Here is a 24,331-nt window from a genome sequence, read left to right on the forward strand (position 1 = left end):
GAATTGATCTCGGATTTATCAGGACTGTTTAAATGCCCAGATAACCTACACACAAACTCTCCTTTCATTCTAACATTTAAACTAGCTAAGAGGTCTTACATTCAAGTGTGCATAAGAATTACAGATCTAGAGTTTATGCTTAACATCACATATTCTGTACTTTGCGGGCCATGTAGGGGATTTTCATGAGTAATTTACTAACAGAGATTTTTGCTGTAAAAGCTGAGTTTAGAACCAAACCCGTTAGCCATGTGACAATAGCTTTCCACAGCTGTTTCCAATCTATCCTATTAGTATTCAGCAGATAGGATAAAGAGTAGTGTCTGAGAGGCTATCCTTAACTTCCTACTTTACATAAATCATAATTTACAGGTAAATTTAATCTTCTAAATCTAGACTTTCCCACCTTCCATCTTTTCTGGAGTTGAATGGACCGAGTAAGGCCGATAAACCAGGAATGGGAGAGAGGGCAATTAGCTGCATGGACATTCCCGGAGCTGTTTCTTAAATTCCTCTTGGAGAACGAGGCTTCACGGTGGCCCCATCCTCTCTGGCTACCGAAGAAGCTAGGCCCCTTGCTTCAGAAGACAGAGCGAACGAAGAGAGAGGAGAGCCGGCAGATAGGACAACCCTTATCTCCCCCCGGCCTCTCTTTCCCGGCCCATCCAGCACCGCAGGAACCAAATCAGCGACCACGCCCCGCCTATTTCCGGATTGTGGCCGCCGCCGCCGTCGCGTGCGCAATGACGTTTCAGTCTCCTGCGGACCCCGGAAGTGCAACTCGAACTTGGTCGGGGCGCGGATCCCGAGAGGGAAAGTCCTAACAACCGCACGAGGGAGTTCGACTGGCGAGCTGGAAGGCCACGCCTCCTCCCGCCTCCCCCCGCAGCCCTGTAGCTGGGGGCAGAGCTCAGGTAGGACCTGCGTTTGCGGGGATGTGAGCTCCGGGGCAGGCCCCGGCTGAATGGGAGGAAGGGGCTGGCCTGATCCGTCTCGGGCGGGGGTCCCTGGCCCCGGGGCCGGAAGCTACCCGGAGCCACGCTGCGTTTCCTGGGGACGCCTCCGCCCTGTGTCCGGGACCCCGCTGATGGGCGAATTGCACCCGACATTTCCACTTGCGAGGCGGGACAGGACACGTGTATTCTCTGGATGGCTCTCCTTACACCTAGACTTAGGGGGTTCTGGGACCCAAGAGATCTTAGAGTAGTGGGCCCTCCTATGCTTTCTCAGGAGGGGCTGTATTGCAGTTCTCTGGTTAAAGATTTTTTTCTACAGAAATGATCATCAACTGCCAAAGCTTTACCAGAAGTCATTCACTGCAGACAGAAGATGAAAGTGCAGTTATAAAATGCTCTCAAAACTTGTAACATGCATGGGCGCTGGTGGGACATTTCACTGGGATGAATTCTTAGTTGAATACTTTTGACTTTGAAATAAAGTTACGTATATTTTGGAAGCAGTTTTCTCTCTCCCTCATCCAGACTTAGCATTCATCTGATGCTCCAGAGTGTGTATCTGTTGGGCCAAGTCACTGGTTATTTAATTTTTGGCTATATTGACAAGCAGTATTCTTTATTGACAAGCAGTATTGTTGCATTTTCCCATTTCCCCAAATCCTCTGAACGGTTGTAGAGAGAAAATCCTGTGGTTTTTCAGGCTAGCAAGTGCCTTGTAACCTTTATGAAATAGGTGCAGTGTGATGTTTGTTATGCAATACCCTATTTTTTTGTCTTAGGGCAGTGTTAGAGGTATATTCTTTATCCCTCATTGTGGGGGAGAGATGTACTGTACTCATTTAGTATATTTAGAAAGTGAGTCAGAGAGCACTTTTTTTTTTTTTTTTTATGGTGCCAGTATCAGGCTTCTATATGACTTTTTAAGTAAGATGGTCCATCTGCTTAACCACTGAAGCCTAAACCAGGGATGCTCTGGATGACTTTGAGGCAGTGGCTGCTGCAGCTTTGGTAAATGGCAGCATAGTACCAAGGCCAAGAGGAAAATATGATTCGTGAAGCTGTGAACATCCATCTGTTCATTCATTTAACAAATATTTATTGGTCACCTTCAGTGTGCCAGGCGGTGTTGTAGGTGCTGGGCATACAGTAGTAAACAAAATAGACAAAGTCCTTGTACTTCTGGAATCTACATTGTAGTGAATGGAGAAGGACAATTAGCCAGTAAATATATATCAAATAGTGATAAGAGCTATGAAGAAAAATAAAGCGCTTTAAGGGGTGAATGTTTTAGGCTAGTGCTGAGGCCGGAGAATGTTTGATGTATCTTAGAATAGCAAGGATGTAGCATGGAGGCATTAGGGTTTAAAAATCTCGAGAATGAATATTTATTCAGTAATTTGGTGTGTGCATGAGATATCTTCTTTATTGACAGCCTATTTTTGTCAGCTTTCCCAGAGAGACCTCTGTGAGGAGAATATGATGTCCTTAAATACATAAAGATGTTTCTGTGTTCTTCATTAGCGCTAACAAAATGAAACACCATTTACTTAGTTGTACATAACTTGTGCTGTCTGCTGTAGAGTCAGATTAGGTTTGCACAGTACCATGGATAGCTAAGTAGTGAGTACTCTCTGCCCTGTGTCAACTTTAGTTTTCATTCATTTTTTTTATTGTGGTAAAATATACATAAAATTTATCATTTTAACCATTCTTAACTGTCCATTTCAGTAGTATTAGGTACATTCATACTTTTATGCAACCATAACTGCCATCCATCTCTAGAACTTTTCATTTTCCTCAACTGAAAATCTGTACGTTTTAAACATTAGCTCCTTATTCCCCACTCCCCTCAGTCCCTGGCAACCAGCAGACTACTTTCTGTCTCTGTGAAAATTCTCTCTCTCTACTCTAGGTACCTCATGTAAGTGGAATCATACCGTGTTTGTCCTTTTGTGACTAGCTTATTTCACTTAGCATCATGTCTTCAAAGTTCATCCCTGTTGTAGTATGTGTTAGAATATCCTTCCTTTTAAGGCTGAACAATATTTCTTTTTATGTATATACACGTTTTGTTTGTGCATTAATTTGTCCATGGATGCTTGTGTTGCTTCCACCTTTTGGCTTTTGTGAATCATGCTGCTATGAATATGGGTATGCAGATATCTCTTTGAGTCTCTTCTTTCATTTCTTTTGGGTATATAAACAGAAGTGGAATTGCTAGATTATATGGTAATTCTATGTTTAATCTTTTTGGAGATCACCTTACTGTTAACCACAGTGGCTACACTATTTTACATTCCCACCAGCAATGCACAAAGGTTCCGGTTTCTCCACATCCTCACCAACACTTCTCCACATCCTTGCCAAACACATTTTCTATTTTTTTGATAATAGCCATCCTAATGGGTGTGAAGTAGTGTCTCCTGTGGTTTTGATTTGCGTTGCCCTAACGATTAATGATGTTAACCATCTTTTCATATGCTTTGGAGCCATAAATATATCTTCTTTGGGGTACTAGTCATTTATTTTACTATCTGATTTTAATAGACATTTTTGATTTTTCTTTTGGTGAACCATCTAAGGGTTAAGAAGGCAGCCACCCTGTCTTCTTTTGCTTTTTTAACCCTAAAATACCATAATTGTAAAACTACAATTGTCTGTAGACCAAGTGTCTGCAGCAACTCCAAACTTAGAAATAAACCATAAAGCATCTTTTGTAACAACGAATGAACCTTGGAGTATCAGATTGTGATGGAAACAGCTCAGAAAAGCCAAGGATCATCCTGTCCTGCTTTGATTTTTTTTCTTTTTAATTAGAAGGAAAGGGGTGCATTGATTGGCCGACTGTGCCTGTGAAGTATGTCTCTTTTGTCTGGTAGCTGAGAAGAGAAGGAAACAGAGGAGCCAAAAGTGATGAATAGACAGAGAAAAGAAGTGTTGAGTAGCAGTATGGCAGCCAGATGTGGCTAGATGGAGAGTGGCAAAGGAGATCAATATCAGTGATGGACGCTAAGCACCAGAACTGACAGCAGAGGAGAGGGGACCCAGCAACAAAGTGACAGAAAGTAATATAGCTCTAGAGATTGGAATGGAATGGGGGATAGGGCTAGAGAGTGCAGATCACCAGTTACTTCCCAGCATGTGGTTCTGAAGTCAGCTGCTTGGCATTGAGTAATTTAGGAAGATCCCCTGTATATCAAATAATGTACATCAGTCTGTCAGGTTCAACAGTCAGTGGAAGGTGTGCAGTGTATACAGTCCTACGGGAATAAACTGAGTTGTTCAGACTGTGTATCACATCATTTCCATCCATAGAATAATGAGGTTTAGTTGATTAATTTAATGAGTAATTGTGTAATTTAACAATGCTCAGCATTGTTTAAAAGAATTTTTTTAGATTATCTGTTTAAGGAGGAAAGGAATTTTTTGATCCAGAGTGGCTGATGGCCCATTAGTTCAAGATAACACGTCTGGTTTTTTTCACTATTGAATGTTTTGTACACTATCATTGTTTATTATATACTCTTGCGGTACTACATTTAGCCGACTATTTCAGTTCTAAAGCTCATTTAAATAGATTGCTTTCTTTAATTTAAAGTAATGAATGACAAATTATGCCATAATTTTTCTTATCACTTTTTGGCAAATTAAAATTGATTAATTTGCTAGAGATGAGTGGCAGATGACTGACTTGCTCAAGGTTTCACAGCTGAGTTAAAGACAAGTTAGTGCCGTGCTGTGCTGCTTTTCCTGATAGTGTATTCTTGTCTCCTTTTTGGGGGAATAGTTTATTTTTGCAGTATAGATACTGCAATATAGATAATATAGATAATTTTTGCTGTATAGAAAAATGTCACTGTGAAGACAGGTCATTGAAGCAAAGCATTTATTGTATGTTTCCATTTCTTTCTGGCACATTGGACGTTTATTTTAAGCATAGTCTAGGCTGATAATGTACTTAGTGTTGATTTGTTTAGAGATTAGAGAGGTGCTGATAAGACTAAGATTGTGGATTTGGGCTCCTGTAAGCCCTTTAATAGCTCATTACACGAATGATCACGACTAGTACCCAACAGTGTAACTACTATGTACTGTGGGATGTGGCTGGTATTCCTATCCCCTGCTAATCACATTGCCCTCTTGTGTGATCCGGTATAAGAAAGCAGCAGGAAAGATACTATAAATGGCTCAACAGACACACTACCTCTATTTAAAAAACAATTCAGAGTTAATATCCAAGGTAATGAAGAAGTGTGAGAGATACCCTTTTCGTCCACAAAGCATAGCTTGTGTGCCTTGTTTAGAACATAGAACAAGCTGAAATTGTATCCAAGATTGTAACTCAAGGTGAGGCATTTAAAAAATTTGAAAAGTTTGATTAATTCATAGGTGAGATGCTCTCTTGGTTTGAATCACCTTATTCTTCTTGATATCATCGTTTTTGTCTATACTATGGAAATGATCCTGGTACTAACTCAAGTAGTTTGGAAATTAGTTAATCATCATGATCCATTTGGTTTAACACCCTGTAATGTAGTTGGAGTATTTTTCTTAGATGGTCATATCCAGGAATTGGTTGGGGGGGTGAGTAGGAAGCATCATATTAGGCAGATTGAGGAAGTTCAGGCAGAAAAGAAAGGAGGTCTCTCACCAGGGATTAGTTGAACAGGGATAGGACTCTGGTCTCAAAGTGATGGGAGAAGGTGGGAGAAAGAAACAGGGAAAGGCCCAAGACCTAGATTAATTGAAATATGGGGGAAGGTAAACAGGACAAGAGTTAGGTAGGGTCTCAGTTATTTGAATCAGTAAAAAATTGATATGTAGTCATAAGGCAATCTAGACCCCTCAAATGAGGATCTTACATGCGGTTGGAGTGTCTTCTATAAAGATAAGACTTTAGCTAAATATTTAAAATGTATAGGATGCTATGGGAGAGGCACAGTGCCTCACCCCAGGTTGTTGAAAGGCTTGCTGGAGAAAATGAGCCTAAGTTGAGAACTTAAGGATGAATCATTTAAAAGTAAAATGGAAAGGCATTCTAGACAGAACACATAGCTCTCAGCAGTCTGATGTTTATAAAAACAAAAAGGAGTTTGAAATTATTAGAGCAGAAAGTTTGACTACGGTGAGATGGAGTTGGGGAAGGAGATTGGAGCCAAGTCATGGAGGATGAGGAGGTGCATAAAATGAGAGGAGAGAAGGCTTGTTGTATAGTTTACTGAGGAACCTGGACTTGCCTCTCTAGGCAAAGGAACTAGTGAAGGATTTCTCTTGTTTCCTGTGTAGTAAAGAATTTAACTTTGCTCAAAAAGAGGCCTAGCCTTCGCCTTCAGCTTCTGGGTGATAATCTTTGGTATCTTTGTTTGCCTGGGGGCCTTGGATCACATTGTCTTAACAATGTTATTGAGGGTTGGGGCTAGCCATTCCTGTCTAGTCTTAGGATGGAGGCTGCCCAGGCCAGAAAGACTAACTGTGTCACTAAGGATGGGGGTTTTATATCACATGATACCAGTTGACCTGGAAAACTGAGATCAACTATGTGGGCAGTGAGTCAGTCAATCATGCCTACATAGTAGAGGCCCAATAAAACTCCGAACACCATGTCTCCTCTGAGCTTTGTGGTTGGCAATACTCTGTGCATATTGTCACACATAGATACCAGAGAGTAAGACATCCATGACTCCATGGGGAGAGGACGTCAGAAGCCCCATGTGCGGTACTCTCCTGAACTCTGTCCTACGTACTTCTTTTCTTCCCTGATGTTAATCTGTATCCTTTTCCTGTAATAAATAAATAAATAAATAAATAAATAAAAGTGTTAGAGTTTTCAGGGAGTTCTTTGAGTCTTTCTTGCAAATTAGGGAACCTGAGGGGGCTTTGGGAATCCTCTGAACTTGTAGTTTAGAAGTAGGAGTAGTTCCTGTGTGGACTGTACCTTCCAACTCTGTAGTTGTCCAAAACCTTTCACATCTCCTTTCTCTGCTCCTTCCTTCCTCTGATTAGGGACAAAAATGGCCTTAGCATTTGAAAGCAGAGCCAGATGAACTGATGATGTTGAAGTAACCTGTCTTCTAAGATTAGAGGATATTCGGAAAAGTATCAAGAATACTGTAACACAAATGCCCCTAAACGTGATAAAATCCCCTGATACTTTCTTTTCTAATTGCTATGGACTGAATTATGTCTCCCTAAAGTTCATATGTTGAAGCCTTAACTCCCAAGGATGTCATTAAGGTTAAATGAGTTATAAGGGTGGGACCCTGATCTGATAGCCACAGTGTCCTTATACAAAAAGACACCAGAGATCTTGCCCTATTGCTCTCTCCACCATGTGAGGACACAGCGACAAGTGGCTGTCTACAAGCCAGGAAGAGAGTTCTCCCCAGAAACCATGCTGCCAGACCTTGATCTGCGATTCTAGCATCCAGAACTGTGAGAAAATAAATTTCTGTTGTTCAAGCGCTCAGTCTGTGGTATTTTGTTGTAGCAGCCCGAGCAGACTCATACCAGTTAATGGCTGATCTCTTACTTTTCTTAATTAGTGATTGCTTTTCTTGTGCTTCTAGAGGAATGTTGAGTTTGATGAACTTAGTTTTCCATAGACCCACTTTAAAGTTGAATCATCTGAAATTGTAAAAACTTGAAAGAAGTTGTTCAGAAGGCCTTCAATAAGGACTTTTAGATTACATATCATCTAAAGTGACTGAGCAAAAAAGATACATGAAAGTAGAAGAAAGAAGGAAACATGGAATGAAACATGATAGGAAAATAGTATACCTGTGTTCTGCTTTGAGAAGATTTAGTCTAATTTTTTCCTTACATGTCGAAAATAGTTCAATTGAGGAAACTTACCTTTTAACAAGATTTATCACAGATTTCTTTAAAAGAGCTATGTCTGTAATACATTTAAAAAAATGGATTTACCCTGAGTTTATTAGGAACTTAACCTGCTACATTTAGGTATTCCTAGGGCGTTGAGAGTGAATAGAGATGTTGCAATCAGATATAAAAAGTAAAGGAGCGTTTAATATAACGCAAATAAAATTAATAGATATGTATTCATCCCCAATTTGTGTGTGTGTGTGTGTTTGTATTCCTACTGTTTTCTGAGCACGGTGCAAGATTTTGGTAGGCATCTTTTCAGTAAATAAAAGGAGAAAAGTCTAAAATAGAGTATAGGACCTTCCAATTTTTGAGGAACTAAGTATAATATTTGAATTACAACCATTGGTTAAGTTTTTACTTATGGACATTGAAATGGTATAACATTTTAGAAATTTACCAATAAAATGTCAAAAAAATGTGGCATAAAGAAAAATGACACAAAGATAAGACTTGGAGTTATGTGTTTTCAAGGAATATAATTACAAGCATTGATATTAGAATTAGTCATAGACAGTAATGACATGTCAGGAACCATTCTATGCAAATATAGATATGGCATAGGGAGATATATTATGCGTTGTAAATGAAGAAATTTCAGGCTTATAGATGTATATATAGATGATAAAGATCTAAGAGCAGAGGGAAATACTATTACCATGTTTAAAAGTTTTATTTTTTTTTTTAATGCCAACTAGGTTGAAGAGGTATCAATTATCTCTGCCAATGTAGGAAAGTCATGGTTTGACTGTTCCAAAAATGGAAGTTATCATGTGGGCTTGGTTTTGGGAAATACTTTTCACCTGATTCCACTTTCTGAGGAATTATTATTATTATTTTATGGGATCACTGGAGTTTTATTTTTATTACTGGTATATCTGTTTTTGCCCTGGCTCTTGCTGAGCTGTATGGGAGAATACTAGATAATTATACCCTCTATAATACCGCATTGAGCAAAGTTTGCATATTGGAGTTGTCCAGGCTAAATGGCCCTACCCAATCTTTAATGTTTTAAAATTAGTTTCCAGCTAATTTAAGTAAAAATCCAGGTTTTTGGTTTCTCCTGAAAAATAGGAAGTTCCAGGCACAGTGGGCCTTCATTCTCTATAGCAACAGTGGGGCAAGTAGCAACTCCCTTGAAATGAGCCTTGTGTTTTCCAGTGACTTATAGGACCTTGCTGGCTGCATTTACTGGTAACTTTCTGGTGCCTGTAGACATTTGAATCTTTGATTTCTGCTTTATACAAACTCTAACGTGGGTACTGTTTGTCTTTGCCTTTCCCTGACTATACTGCACCCTTTAATTTTTATTTTCCTGGAGGCCTACAGTGGTTGGGCTGTGACATTCAGTGTAGACTCCTTTTTGAGTAGTAGCTTATACTGTAAATCAGAGTTTTTGTAATCCCAGTGTGCTCCAATGACCTCCCTTAAGCTGCTGTCAAGATAGTTAGTGGAAGGGTCTTTTCTGTAGGTTGCCTCCTGGCCTGAACTTTAAATAGGATGGCTCTAGGTTTGGTGCTAGGATCCTAGGCCATTTTGGACTTCTTTGTTCCAGCATCAAAGCATTTGTGAACTGTATCCTGTTCTTTTTAGTCTTTTCCTACCTTTTTCTAGGTGATTAATATGATAAATAGTTTGTGCTAGTGTATTTAATTAGGTAATTGTGATGAGTATTATTGTTTATAGGTAATATTTCATTACTTTGAAATAGTGTCAGTGATCATAATGGTGGAAATTTTATCTGCTTTAGGAAAACTACAAGCACTTTTAAGAAACTAGACTTTTCAGTTTTATCATTGAAAACAAACTATTTATTTAAGACAAGCTTATTTATTCTGAGTATTTTCCTCCATGAGAAACATGTATAATTATTTTTATCCAACAAGCATATGTGTTTGTGTTTTTAATTGTTCTAATTAAAAATGTAAGGTTTCTCTCTCTATGTCAATGAAGAAAGACTTTCAGCCAGATAAACCCTTAGTACTGGAAATATTGAATTATGTAAACTAATTTTCCACTATTTTTTAAATCCAAAGACAGTAAAGGAAAGCATTCCTATTTTGGTAAATCCAAAGGGAGCTTCTTCCTCAGAGAATAAGTTATTGCTGAATTGGAAAATCAGCAAGCAATTCAGTGATGATGAAAACGGGTGACCCTGGGAGCTTACGTGATGTCCACCAGTTCACTGGGGCTTTAAATATATGTTGTCTATTGCTGTAAAACACATTATTCCAAAATTTAGCAGCTTAAAATGAAAAACATTTATTATCTCCTAGAGTCTCTTAGAATCAGGAATTTAGCAGCAGCTTAGCTGGGTGGTTCTGGTTTAGGATCTTCCATGAGGTTGTAGTTACAGTGTCAGACAGGGTTGCAGTCACCTGTAGTTCAGGTATGGAGGATCTGCTTCCAAGCTCACTCATGCAGCTGTTGGCAAAAAGCTTCACTTATTCACCACAGGGTCCTCTCCATAGGGCTGCTCAGAACATGGCTTCCCTGGAGCGAGTGATCTGAGAGAGTGAGACAGCACCCAAGATGGAAGTCACAGTCTTTTATAACGTAATCTCAGAGGCATGATACTGTCGCTTCTCCTGTTTAGTATTGGTCATACAGATCAATTCTGGTACAGTGTGGGAAAGGACTACCTGAGGATGTGAGTAACAGGAGGTGGGAAGCTGGCGGCCACAGTCTACCTTCTAGCCCCCAGTGGTTCATGTCCTTCCTACCTGCAGAGTACACCCACTGTTTCCCAAGGCCCTCAAATATCTCACTTTGTTACTGCATCATCTCAAAGTCCACAATCTCATCATCTAAGTCAGGTCCAGATGTAGATGGGTTCCCTGGGTGTAGTTTCTTAAGCATAGTTCCTTAAGTACAGTTCTGCTCCACCTGCCGCTCCTCACCCCAACACCCAACATACAGTGGTAGGAGAGGCATAGGATAACTTCCATAGATATTCTTGTTCCAAAAGGGGAAAAATGGGAAACACAGAGGTGTCACTGGTTCGTAGCGATTCTGAGATCCAGATGGACAAATGTTGGAAATTTCTTGATTAGGTCTCAAGTCTGAGAATAATTCTTCATGGTTCTCAGCTTTGCCTTTTGTGCTCTTGGTTTTACCTCTTTTTTCATGAAAATAGCAGGGGTTTGCTGAATAGTTTTCTCAGCCTGCTTCCTGCCAGTAGAATTTTGGGGTCCAGAGGCCTCTCTTCATTTAAGATATATTAAGTCTTTTAAATATTAAATAAAAAGATATATTAATATTTTATAAATCTTGTGGATGTTTTGTGAATTCCATTGAGATACACTCCTTTGGACCAAAGCCACACCTACACATTTCTTTGAGATAAATCCTTGTATATTTTGGACTTCTAGTAAGACTGAGGGACAATGCCTTTAAGCTTCCTAGAAGCTTATAGTTTCAGAGCATCAATAAGGCACACTCGACTGTCTCTAGAGGGCCTTTTGTCTGACTGACTAGTATTCTGAGGCGCCACCTTTAATATTTTTGAGGTTCAAACAAAAGTTTATTCAGTCATACCCTCAGCTTCATTTTTGAACCATATTTTTCTTCTAGTGCCCTGGATTTGATCTTTGCTCAGAAGACACTTCCTAATTTTAGTATCATTTGCCTTCTGGAGAGAATTTTTTTTTAAAATAGACTCTACTTTTTAGAACAGTTCTAGGTTCCCAGCAAAATTGAGTGGAAAGTGCAGAGATTTCCCCTAGACTGCCTACCCCACGTTTGCACAGCCTCCCCCGCTATCAATATCCTGCATCGGAGTGGTACATTTGTTACACTTGATTAACCTACATTGACACATCCTAAAGTCCATAGTTATCACCTAAAGTCCATAGTTTACGTTAGGGTTCTGTCTAGGTGTTGTGTCTTCTATGGGTTTGGACAACTGTTTACACCATCACAGTATTGTACAGAATAGTTTCACTGCCCTAAAATAGTTTCACCACCTGTTCATCCCTCATTCCTGCTTACCCCTGTCAACCACTAATCTTTTTACTGTCTCCTTAGTTTTATTTTTCTGTTGTATCATATAGTTGGCATCATGGTATGTAGCCTTTTCAGATTGGTTTCTTTCACTTAGTAATATGCATTTAAGTTTTCTCCCTGTCTTTTCACGGCTTAATAGCTAATTTTTTAAAATACTGAATAATATTCCATTGTGTGGATGTATCACAGTTGATTTATTCATTTACCTGCTGAAGGACATTTTGGTTGTTTCTAAGTTTGGCAATAATGAATAAATCTGCTTTAAACACCTATGAGCAGGTTTTTGTGTGGACACAAGTTTTCAGCTCATTTGGGTAAATACCAAGGAGTGTGATTCCTGGATCATATGGTGAGAATATGTTTAATTTTGTATGTAATATGTAATCTTCCAACATGGCTGTACCATTTTGCATTCTCACCACCAATGAATGAGAGTTCTTAATGCTCTATATCCTTGCCAGCATTTGGTGGTGTTGGTGTTTCGAATTTGGGTCATTCTAATAGATGTGTGGTGGTATCTCGTTGTTTTAATTTGCAGTTCCCTAATGACATATGATGTTGAGCGTCTTTTCATAAGCTTATTTGCCATCTGTATATCTTTGGTGAAATGTTTATTCAGGTCTTTGGCCCATTTTTTAAGTTGGGTTGTTTTCTTGTTGTTGAGTTCTAAGAGTTCTTTGAATATTTTGGATAAGATATCTTTATCAGATATGTCTTTTGCAAATATTTTCTCTCAGTCTGGGCTTGTTTTTTCACTCTCTTGACATTATCTTTCGCAGAGCAGGTCTTGGCTCCTTTTTGTTTAACAGTCCTTCGTTATTTTGTTTCACTCTTCTCATATTTTATTATAAGCTGCAAAAAGAACCAGGTAGCACATTCCACACTCTGGTTGGAAATCTTCTTAGCTAGATCATTAAGTAATTTTCTATTTTCCATGTAACTCCTTGGGACAGTGTTAAAGTTTCTGCCACTACAAAACAAGGATCCCTTTCTTTAAATTTCCGATAACGTTTACTTTGTTTTTTTTGCGAGTCCTCACCCACAGCCTAATCAAAGGCCATGGGGCTTCTATTAACCGGTTCTTCAGGGTGTCTTAGTCTTTCTCTAACACTTCTCAGCCCCCTGCCTGGTTTCAAAGCCACTCTCACATTTTAGGTTTTCAGTATGACAGCACTTCACTTCCAGGTACCAAAATTTGTATCTATTGCTGCCCTAAACGAAATCTTTATGTCCTACAGTTTCACTACTAAGGTTTCTATAAAACAAATTATGTGGATGACTGAATTACAGCAGTTTGAATTTGCAACGTTAGGAAGGATTGGGACCTTGACAGTTGGGATGGGTACGTATGGGTAGGTTCTGATGAATCCACCAACCTTGGATCTCTAAATTCTGTTGAAATTCCTTTGCTGGTAGAAGCAGCCCTTCTACTCCTTCCGAGGGGGTCTGTCTCTCCTGGCCTAAAGACCCTATAATGGCCTCCCCTGAAATAGTGGGCTCCGATGGTCTGCTGATCTTTCTCTTGTCTTATTCCAACCACATTACATTGTTTCTAGACCTGTAACCAGACTCAGGTCCAAACAGGCTTCAGAGCGTGAGGTATAACGTTTAAACCATAAAGAAGTGTGATACATACCAAAAGAACTGGATGACTTTTGTCAGTTTATAAGAATCATTGCAACATATGTGGGAATGGATTCTAAGAGTGTAGAATCAGGTTGAGGGAATATGGAGTTGGATCAGGCAGTGGTGGTGCTGGTGGTAGTGGTGGTGGTGGTGGTGGTTGTGGTGATGTCAGGAAATCCTGTAAGAATTATACTGTTACAAAGATATTCCAACAGTCCAGTTAGGAAGTGAGAGATAATGGGGACCTAAAATGAAGACAACAGTATTGAGGATAGGAAAGAAGGAAATGATACTCTTTGTTTCTCTGATACATTATACGTAATTTTTTAGCACTTGCCGTTTAATTGGTTAATGTCTTCTCTCACTAGACCAAACTATTCGATTGTTAGGACCACCTGTTTTTGTAACAGCATGAGGAGCAATAAACATTACAGGCATACTTCGTTTTACTGTGCTTCGCTTTACTGTGCTTTGCAGATATTACATTTTTTACAAGACCCTCAACTAGCAAAAAGATTATAACTCACTGATGGCTCAGATGATGGTTAACATTTTTTAGCAATAAAGCATTTTTTAATTAAAGTATGTACATTGTTTTTTTAGACAATGCTATTGTACACTTAATAAACTACAGTATAGTCTAACCATAGCTTTTATATGCTCTGGGAAACCAAAAAATTCATGTGACTCACATTATTATGATACTTGCTTTATTGCAGCGGTCTGGAACCAAAGCCTCGGTGTCTCCAGGGTATGCTTATATATGCTGGGTATTCTAAGTCCCTAAGATACGTTGATTCATTTGATCCTCATAGCTATCCTTTAAGTAGGTACTAATATTAAATGCATTATTTATTTATTTATTTTTTAAATTTTTAAAAAATTTTTAAAAAATTTATTTTCGGATGTGCATCATATTTCGAATTCTGTGTAGATTACATCATGTTCACCACCCGAAAACTAATTACAGTCCATCCCCTCACGTCTGAGCCTAATCACCCCTTTTGACCTCCCCTCTCCCCCTATGGTAACCACCAATCCAGTCTCCAATGCTATGTGGTTTTTTTTGTCGTTGTTTTTATCTTCTACTTATGATTGAGATCATATGGCATTACTTATTTTTTTGTTTATTTTTTTGAGGAAGATTAGCCCTGAGCTAACTGCTGCCAATCCTCCTCTTTTTGCTGAGGAAGACTGGCCCTGAGCTAACATCCATGCCCATCTTCCTCTACTTTATATGTGGGACGCCTACCACAGCATGGCGTGCCAAGTGGTGCCATGTCTGCACCCGGGATCTGAACTGGTGAACCCCGGGCTGCCGAAGTGGAACGTGCACACTTAACCACTGCGCCACCAGGCAGTGGTTTCAGTACCTGAAAGACAACTCATAATTAAAATCTGTTGATAAAATGGGGTCAGTTGAACTGGTCCAGGAGGGCCCATGGTTACACTAGCTTCCACTTGTCCTCTCTCAGTAGATTCACATGGAAAGTGCATAATTCTCCCAGCAACAATGTGGGACAGTGAGTGTAAAGTGTTCCCAACCAGGAAAGCTCCCTTGAGCCTTGGTGTCCAGGGTGTTTTTTTGGGGTGTCAGTCACATAGGCATAGAGTGCTTCCATAACTGACAACTACTTAATCTCCAGCCCCTACACCACACTGATACAGCATGACACGAGACCCAGGTGAATAGAAACGTGCATTCATCATGAATCACGTGGTTAGTATAAACTGTATGGCATGGCCCAAGCGTCAGGTGTACAGAGGCACTCTTATCAGGCGTGATATTCCAAGGGCTTATAGGTTATCTCCCAGAAGCCAGTCAAGGGACAGTCCTTTCTTTAGAATATACGGTGTTTGAACACTGCAAGCCTGCTGAGTTAACCTTTACTGCACAGCTGGAGGTTAAGTAACTTGTCCTAGGTAACACACAGAATAGATGGCAGAGTTAAAATTTAAGCACAGGCATTCTGGCTCCAGTGTCAGGTGTCTGAACCATATGCTCTACTGCCTTTTGGCATCGCTTCTGTCAAACACAGAATCTGATATGTTTGAGGCATTTAATAAATTTCTGTTAGGAGAATGAATGAATAAATTGTAGGAAGCTATCAGAGTTGGCTGGTTCAGTAAAAGTCATTAGTATTAGAGCTTTTTAAGTCTGAAATACCATGTCTGTTTCTACTCCCAAGCCCTCTAAATCTATAGAAGTTATTAGACACTTGCTGAAGATTAGCTTAAGTTTCTTTTTGCTCACTTCATGTGTGTAAGTATTGCTCAGTTGACTGGAGTAGTAGGATTAGAAATCTGATTATTTCTCATGTATTAAGAAAATATATGCTTGCTTGAAGTTTCAATATATAGAGCTATTTTTCTGGTTTACAGCCTAATGAATTCCTTAATAGCAGTTAAAATTAGACGCAAAGCTAAATACTTATGATATTTAGGTTATTTTTGTGTTTGTGTGTATTTGCTAATCTCTCTTGGGGCAAATAATAAGGTTTGGCTGAAATGTAATAAAATAATCCCTTCTCAAGTAGTAGTTTATATATTTCTCATATTTTTTTTTATCCACATGACATCATTCTCCATGGAATGAGTAGTACTGTAACATGTAAAGATTTTAGGAAAACAGAATAAATCATGCCAATTACCACTTTTTGACATTTTAAAAGTCTCCTTCTTTTATCTAACATTATTAGGGTATAGTGGAAGTACAATTCACTGTACATATTTAAAGTGTGTAATTTGATATGTTTGAGCATATATCCCCCAAACTATCATCACAATCAAGATAATGAATATCTCTGTCACCTCCAGATGTCCTCATTCCATTTTTCATTGGTCATTTGTATGTTTCCTTTCGAGAAGTAGCTGTTTAAATCCTTTGCCTACTTCTACATCAAGTTTTCTTGTATAGTCAGCCGTAGTGGTCTAGTGGTTAAGATTCAGCTTTCTCACCGCCACTGCCAGGTTTGTTTCCGGTCAGGGAACCACACCACCTGTCTCTCAGTTGTCACACTGTCGCGGCTGCATGTTCTTGTGATGCTGAAAGCTGTGCCACCAGTATTTCACATACCAGCAAGGTCACCCATGGTGGACAGGTTTCGGTGGAGCTTCTGGACTAAGACAGACTAGGAAGAAGGACCTGGCCACTTGCTTCCCAAAAAATTGGGCATGAAAACCCTTTGACTAGCAGTGGAGCATTGTCTGATAGAGCACTGGAAGATGAGAGCGTGGCACAAAGACCAGGCTGGCTTCAGCTCTGCTGTCCGTGGGTCGCTAGGAGTCGGAATTGACTCCGCAGCACTAACAACTCATTACTGAGCTGTAAGACTCCTTTATATAATCTGGATACAAGTCTTTGTTTTCTGATATGTGTCTACCAAACATTTTCTCCCAGTCTGTGGCTTCTTTTTCATTTTCTTAATCTTATTTTTTGAAGAGCAAACGTTTTTAATTTTAGTGAGGCAGAATTTATCAATTTTTTTCTTTTATGATTCGGGGGGTTTGTTGTTGTTCTGTCTGGGAAACCTTGGCCTACTGCAGGGTTGCAAAGATTTTCTCCTGTGTTTGCTTCTAAATTTTTATAGTTTTAGGTATTTTATTCAGGTCTATAATCTATTTTGAGTTAATTTTTGTGTATAGTGTGAGATAAGAGTTGGTTTTTATCTTTTTCCATATAGATACTCAATTGTATCAACACCATTTATTGAAGACTTTCCTTCTGTTGAAGAACCTTGCACCTTTGTTGGGAATCAATTACCTTTATGTGTGTTGGTCTGTATTTAGACTCTGTTTCATTAATGTGTATGTCTTTTTATCAGTACCAAACTGTTTTGATTACTGTAGCTTTATGGCAAGTCTTGAAATTACACAGGGTACATCTTCTACTTTGTTCTGCTATGAAATTCCATTGATTATTCTGGGTATTTTGCATTTCTACATGAAGTTTTGAATTAGCTTGCAAATATCTACAAAATAGCCTGATGTAATTTTGATTAGGATTGTGTTGAATCTCTAAATCAGTTTGGGAAAAACGTCATCTTAAAAATACTAAGTTCTTTGGGCCAGCCCAGTGGTGCAGTGGTTAAGTTTACATGTTCTGCTTTGGCTGCCCGGGGTTCACTGGTTCGGATCCCATGTGCGGACACGGCACCGCTTGGCAAGCCATGCTGTGGTAGGCATCCCACGTATAAAGTGGAGGAAGATGGGCATGGATGTTAGCGCAGGGCCAATTTTCCTCAGCAAAAAGAGGAGGATTGGCAGCAGATGTTAGCTCAGGGCTAATATTCTTCAAAAAAAAGAGAAAAAAAACAAAACCAAGTTTTCTTTTTTTTTTTAACTTTTTTTTTTAAGATTGGCACCTGAGCTAACAACTATTGCCAATCTTCTTTTTTTTTTTTTTTAAATTCTTCTCCCCAAAACCCCTCAGTACATAGTTGTGTATTCTAGTTGTGAGTGCCTCTGGTTGTGCTATGTGGGATGCTGCCTCAACATGGCCTGATGAGCGGTTCCATGCCCACGCCTGGGGTCCAAACCGGTGAAACCCTGGGGCCCCCAAAGCAGAGTGCATGAACTTGACCACTTGGCCACGGGGCCAGCCCCACCAAGTTTTCTAATCCATGCAAATGATATTTCTTTCCTTTTATTTAGGTCTTCTTTAGTTTCTCTCCGCAAAGTAGTTTCTAGTGCAGCAGTTTAGGGTATCTTCTATTAGATTTATTTTTAGGTATTTTATGTTTGTGAAACCAAGTGACTGGAATGGAAGATCAGAGTTGAAAATGTCAGAGTTTATTGCACTCAAATGTTTATTATATACTGTTTATTATGGTTTGAAATCTTGTTGTTCTTCCCTTTCCCGTTTACGGGCTAGTTTGCCAATTTCTGTTACTTATTTAAAATCTGTGTAAATAAAACAGCTGAAATTATTTGCATATTGACCTTAGGGGAAAATTACAGTGATACTTGAGGGGGAATGCCTTTTTTCTCTTCTACTGTTGCCCTCTTCATTGAGAAGTTTCTCATTTGATCAGTCTTGTACTTTCATTGGGCCATATAGCTGTTAAAAGATCATGCTTCCGGGCTGGCCCCATGGCCGAGTGGTTAAGTTCGCGCCCTCTGCTGAAGGCGGCCCAGTGTTTCGTCGGTTTGAATCCTAGGAGAGGACATGGTACCGCTCATTGAGCCACGCTGAGGCTGCGTCCCACATGCCACAACTGGAAGGACCCACAACTAAGAATATACAACTATGTACCGGGGAGCTTTGGGGAGAAAAAGGAAAAAAATAAAATCTTTAAAAAAAAAGATCATGTTTCCTTTACATTCTCCATGCAGCTCTGTTTATTCATTCCTAAAGTTTACTGGTCTACATGCATTTCAGGGGATTCTGAAATCCTAAAACTAGTTTTAAACTTAGGAAAAGATAGAAAGCTCTGCCTGTGCCCCAAATGTAAGCCACATGTTTCAACCCAGCTTTATTAAAGCACGAAACTTCTGTATTAGGCACTGACCCAACTAGCAAAGTAGTGATACTCTGTTTCCTTATGGCTGTTAGTTTTCGTATGTATTGCTTCCTTCTGAATGAGGCCCTGACTATAAATACTATCTAAACCCTTGGTTTCTATATGGCTATTGTTTCTACTGTGTATTGCTCCTTTCTGAATAAGACCTTGACTATAAATATTATCCAAATCCTACCATATCCTCTAATAGTATCAATTTTTATTAAGTAATTAATCTAGATTAGCTAATAGATTTCATTTGACAGAATGTCATTTAGTTTTACTTATTTACTAAAATTATATAAATACGGTTTCAAAAATGAAGTAAGGACTCATTTTTGCGTTAATTATCTTTCTTCATTACTTGGGGATGTTGTTGCTTTTATAGGCTTTATTTTATAAACAGGCCCTATTTAAGTCACCATTTATGAGTCCCAATTATGTAAGAGATGGCAGGATGAGTAAGACACAGTCCTTGTCCTCTGAGAGGTGAACTGTCCTGTGCAGAGATGCCCATGATGTAAAATAGAAAGAGCTGACTTTCGTGAGGTACTTAGGGGAGAACACTATTGAGGAAAATATTTCAGGAATAGTAATTAGCGAATGAGAAATGTTTCAGCGTGGAAATATTTCATGTCTTAAAGTTTAAAAACTTCATTTTTTAATTAAGCAGTGAATTTTATTATGAAAGACATGGAAAAAACAAAATCTTGGCAAAATGAAGTAACACATTTTAGTTAAGACTACTGTAAAAGTAGGAAAGGATTTCTTCTTTAGAAAGTCTTAGACTATAACCATAAAATGTATTTCTCTCAGAGCCGAATCACCTTTTGTTTTCTCTAAATGTTGTCTTATAGGATCTGCAGCACCATTTTCAAAGTGATAGTCACTTATGCCTGTTGTAGTTAATTTCAACCTTGAAGTGTAACACATGTGTTCACCTACAGAATTGTGGAGCTACTGATGGTCTTATTAAGATGTCCTACTGCTTAGGACTTGCTTTGAATTTCTACAAAACATTTGGGTGAGGTTGTTTCTTTCTATTCTTTACATTTCGTAATTACAAAACTTTAGTTTTTGGTTTTTTGTTGGTAAGTGAATACATTTAGCATATTTCCAGTTACTGTTTTTTAATTCATTCTTAACATTAAAGAATATTAGATCCCAAAATTAAAACATATAAATTAAGGACCAATTATTTACTTTGTAAAATTTTTTAAAAATTATAACTATACTACAGAAGTCCTAAAATAGATTCCATGTACATTTAAAATAGAAATAAACTTACAGTATTTCAGAACACATATCCTTGATATAGTATGGTATATCACATTTTAATCAATAGCTTTATTAAATTTTTCTTTTGCTACAAGTGTCTGAATTATATTCTTTCCATATCTGTTGTTACTGATTTATTTTTTAAATCCATTTTCTTAGTTCGAGTGTTCCCTCTTCAATTGAGTACCTTGTCGGTTGAATTTCTATGCTCCTCCAGTGAATTTATTTCAGAGTTTACTCTACACTTCATTTCTTGCTTTTTCTTCTGAGTGGTTCCTATTCAGAACTGACTGACAGTTTTGTTGGCCTACTGATTAAATCACAGTAGGATTCTTGAGTTTAAGAAGTCATCCCCAAAATATTGATTGTGTGAGGAATCGTTTTAAAAGGGAAGGGATGTTGTCACGTTTGGAATTGTTTCAGGACTTTACGCAAGCCTGGTGTCTATTGTATAGTGTATAACCACTGTTAAAAGGGAAACTGTAATTGTGAAAGAGCTCACTTCTGTGCCCTTCCAGTTCTATGGTTTTATGTTTTGAATCTGTGTATAAAGTTGCTTTAAGTATTATCTCTGTACTTTGTGATCTGTAAAAGGCCAGCACTGGAGGCTCGCAGCTTACCTTGGGATCCTTGTAATGTGTATGTGTGTAAAACCAGGCTTATATCAACAAATGTTAAAATATCTGAATATTTTCCTTCAAAACAAAACCAAACCCGTCAACCACATGCAGAGCAATGCCACAGGTTTACAGAAGCTTTCTCAATTTTTGTGTAGTCAGATTTCAGGTAGTTACTTAGGGAGTAAGTAGTGCCTGAGATCTTACAGCAAAATTTATGGATGATATTTAAAATGAACAAAATATAGGCTTATTTAAAATTAAGTATAGGCCTTTAAATATATCCTTAGACTAAGCATTGGTGCTAATTCTTTGTTAGTCCAAGCAGCTTTATAATTTTCTTATTGCTAATTTGTGTGCCAATAACGGATGGTTGAATCAACATCTGTTTTTCAGTGAAAGGAAATTTAACTCTCATGCAGAAAAAGCAGTATTTTCAGCATTTGTCGTTTAAACAAATAGAAATGAGTTTAACAAAATGTTATGTTCAGACAAAACACCAGATAAAATGTATTATGCCTGTTTATTCTCATTCTAACATCAAGTCCTCCCTCCAGTGGCTGTTGTTACAGCATTTTCCTTTTTCATCTTATTTTGGAAAAACAAGGAAAGTTACTATTTTTTTCCCAGAATTAAAGCCCATTTTTGTGTCAGATGATCCCCTGTGGGAAATATTCTTTTGCGACTAGATGAGCCCATCCTTTAGTAGTAAGGGGATTATTCTGAATTGAATTCTTAGTCCTTATCTTTCATTTCCAAGTTGCTTATAACTGTCCCTTATGCCAGCATTTAAAAATTTTAATCAACTTGTATGTCTTCAAAGGCAGATTTTACTTGATATACTTACTAGTAGCAGTATACCAAGCAAAGAACCAAAACATATATGGCAGGTGACATTTTCATAAGTGCATAGATGTATTTTAAAATATTTTATTATAAAGTTGTAGGATAGTATTATTTTTTAATACAGGTTTTAAAAACAATTTATAGTTCAGCTTTTTAAATAGCTAGTGCAAAGCTTTTGATGGAATCAATTTTTATTCAAAATGTTAGTTCCATTTCAAAATAGGCAAGGAATCGAGTTTTAGTAATATCATATTTTATTGATAGATAACTGCTCTGAAGTTTATTCAATAGGTACCTATTTATCCTTTTTCCTTATAAGTGCTTCTATCAGGGTTTATTCAGGAGCAGGACCTCCAAATTTCTGACAAAATAGGTGGACTCTCAACATTATGTTTAGAGAAAAATGCCCCAAAGGACAAATTATAAAAAGCAGTGCTACTAAAATTAATTATAATATTCTTTTTCTTTCTCTCTCTTTCTTTTTTCTTTTGCTGAGGAAGATTCACTCAGAACTAACATCTGTGCCAGTCTTCCTCTGTTTTTTAGTATGTGGGCCACCAGCACAGCTTGGCTGCTAACAGAGTGGTGTAGGTCTGCGCCTGGGAACTCAGCCTAGGCTGCTGAAGCAGAGTGCACTGAACTTAACCACTAGGTCATTGGAGCTGGCCCTTGAGGTTTTTCTTTATCATTTATTTAAAAATGTATTATTGATAAATAGAGATTATATGCAATAAGGGCCTGTATGTGATTGTATATACATTATGTACTGATTCAAAAGTTTGTGATGTTATGCAAGTTATAAACCATAATAATATAAAGAACAGCTGTAAATTCACCACTTAATCCAAGACTCGAAACAGTATCAATAATTTGAGTTGACCTATGTGTTTCTCCCTATTTCATGCCCCCTCACCTTCCCAGAGGTAACTACTATTTTGAATTTTGTGTTTTTCTCTTGATTTTTCTGATAGTTTTATCACCTAAATTGTCATACCAATAAATTGTTTTAGTTTAGTTTGTGTGTTTTTTTTATTGTTGTTGAGGAAGATTAGCCCTGAGCTAACATCTGCTGCCAATCCTCTTCTTTTTTGCTGAGGAAGACTGGCCCTGAGCTAACATCCATGCCCGTCTTTCTCTACTTTATATGTGGGAGGCCTGCCACTGCATGGCGTGCCAAGCGGTGCCATGTCTGCACCCGGGATCTGAACCAGTGAACCCCGGGCTGCCAAAGCGGAACATGCGAACTTAATCACTGCACCACTGGGCTGGCCCCAGCTTATTTGGTTTTTAAGGTTTATATAAATGGTATTATCTGTATGTAGTTTTCTGAGACTTGGTTGTTTACTTAATATTATTTTGGGAATATTCACCTATGTTTTTGAGTGTAGTTGTGGTTCATTGACATTCTCTGCTTTATGCTATTTGTCTCTAGTAATACGCTACAGTATATCTCTCCTCCTGTAATTGGAGAACAGCCTTTTCCAGTTGTGGTAGCCAGCCTCTAAGATGGCCCCCAATGATCTTTGCTTTTTGATATTCATGCCTTTGTGTAGAGTCCTCCTACATTGAATAGAGTTGCCCTCTGTGCAGTAGAATATTGAGGAAGCGATGGTGAGACTTGCAACTTTTCCCTTGCTTTGCTGTCTCTGTCTCTCTGTAGAAAGTCAGAAGCCGGGTCGTGGTGATACTTAAGCAGACGTGTGAAGAAGCCAACGTGGGTAGGTACTGAGGCTTCTAGCAACAACCGGTACCAATAACTTGTCTGTGTGAGTGAGCCACCTCTAGTCCCAGTCAGGCCTTCAGATAATTGCAGACCTTGCCAGTATATCTTGACTGCAGCCTCGTGAAGCTGAGCCAGAACCTCGCAGCTGAACTGCTCCCAAATTTCTGAACCACAGAACTGTGGGAGATTGTAAATGTTTATTGTTTTGGCAACACATTTTGACGTAGTTTGTTATGCAGCTATAGATAATGACTAACTTGGCTTTTTTGATGATATGAACACTTTGTGAACATTTTCATGTCTGTCTCCGATGTACATGTACAAGACCAAGCAGTGGACCAAGGTATGAGATTGCTGGTTGAAGATTATGAGAATGTTTAACTTGGAGATCTCATGCCAATTTTCCCAAAGTGGTTGTCGTAATCTGCATTTTGATCAGCAACATGAATAAGAATCTCCAAAATACTCCATTCTTTTTAACTTTTGGTATTGTCAGACTTCTTAATTTTTTCTAGACTAGTGAGTGTAAAATAATATCTCATTATGGTTGTCTTCTCTGCCCCAACATCAAAACAGTAGTCTCCTATATTTTCCCCTAAAAAGTTTAAGGTTTGCTTTTCACATTTATGCCCTTAATCCCTTCAAAATTGATCTCTGTGTATGGAACGAGGTAGGTATCTTATTTCATTTTTTTGCTATGTAGTTAAGCAGCTGTCCCAATTACTGAGGAGTCCACCCTTTCCCCAGTGATATGTCAGTGTCATCTGTGTCATGTAAGTCTGTTATGTGGGTCTGTTTTGGAGTTCCATTCTATTTTATTGGTCAATTGGTTTATTCCAACACTAGTGACAAACTATCTTAATTACTGTGATACCTGGTAAGGCAGATCTTTGAATC

At 38.5% G+C, this 24,331-nt stretch overlaps 1 protein-coding gene across 2 annotated transcripts in view; it reads left to right on the forward strand.

Moving 5' to 3' along the window:
- Positions 1-774: 774 nt before the first annotated feature.
- Positions 775-24,331, forward strand: part of FAM172A (family with sequence similarity 172 member A) — a 384,459-nt gene continuing 360,902 nt past the window's right edge. For both annotated transcript variants that reach the window (XM_046665307.1, XM_046665308.1), the window contains exon 1: positions 775-914. The gene's annotated coding sequence lies outside the window, so the exon portion shown is untranslated. The remainder of the gene's footprint in view (positions 915-24,331) is intronic.

The sequence above is a fragment of the Equus quagga genome, chromosome 7 (assembly GCF_021613505.1).
Source record: "Equus quagga isolate Etosha38 chromosome 7, UCLA_HA_Equagga_1.0, whole genome shotgun sequence".
In the NCBI taxonomy this organism is placed as follows: domain Eukaryota; kingdom Metazoa; phylum Chordata; class Mammalia; order Perissodactyla; family Equidae; genus Equus; species Equus quagga.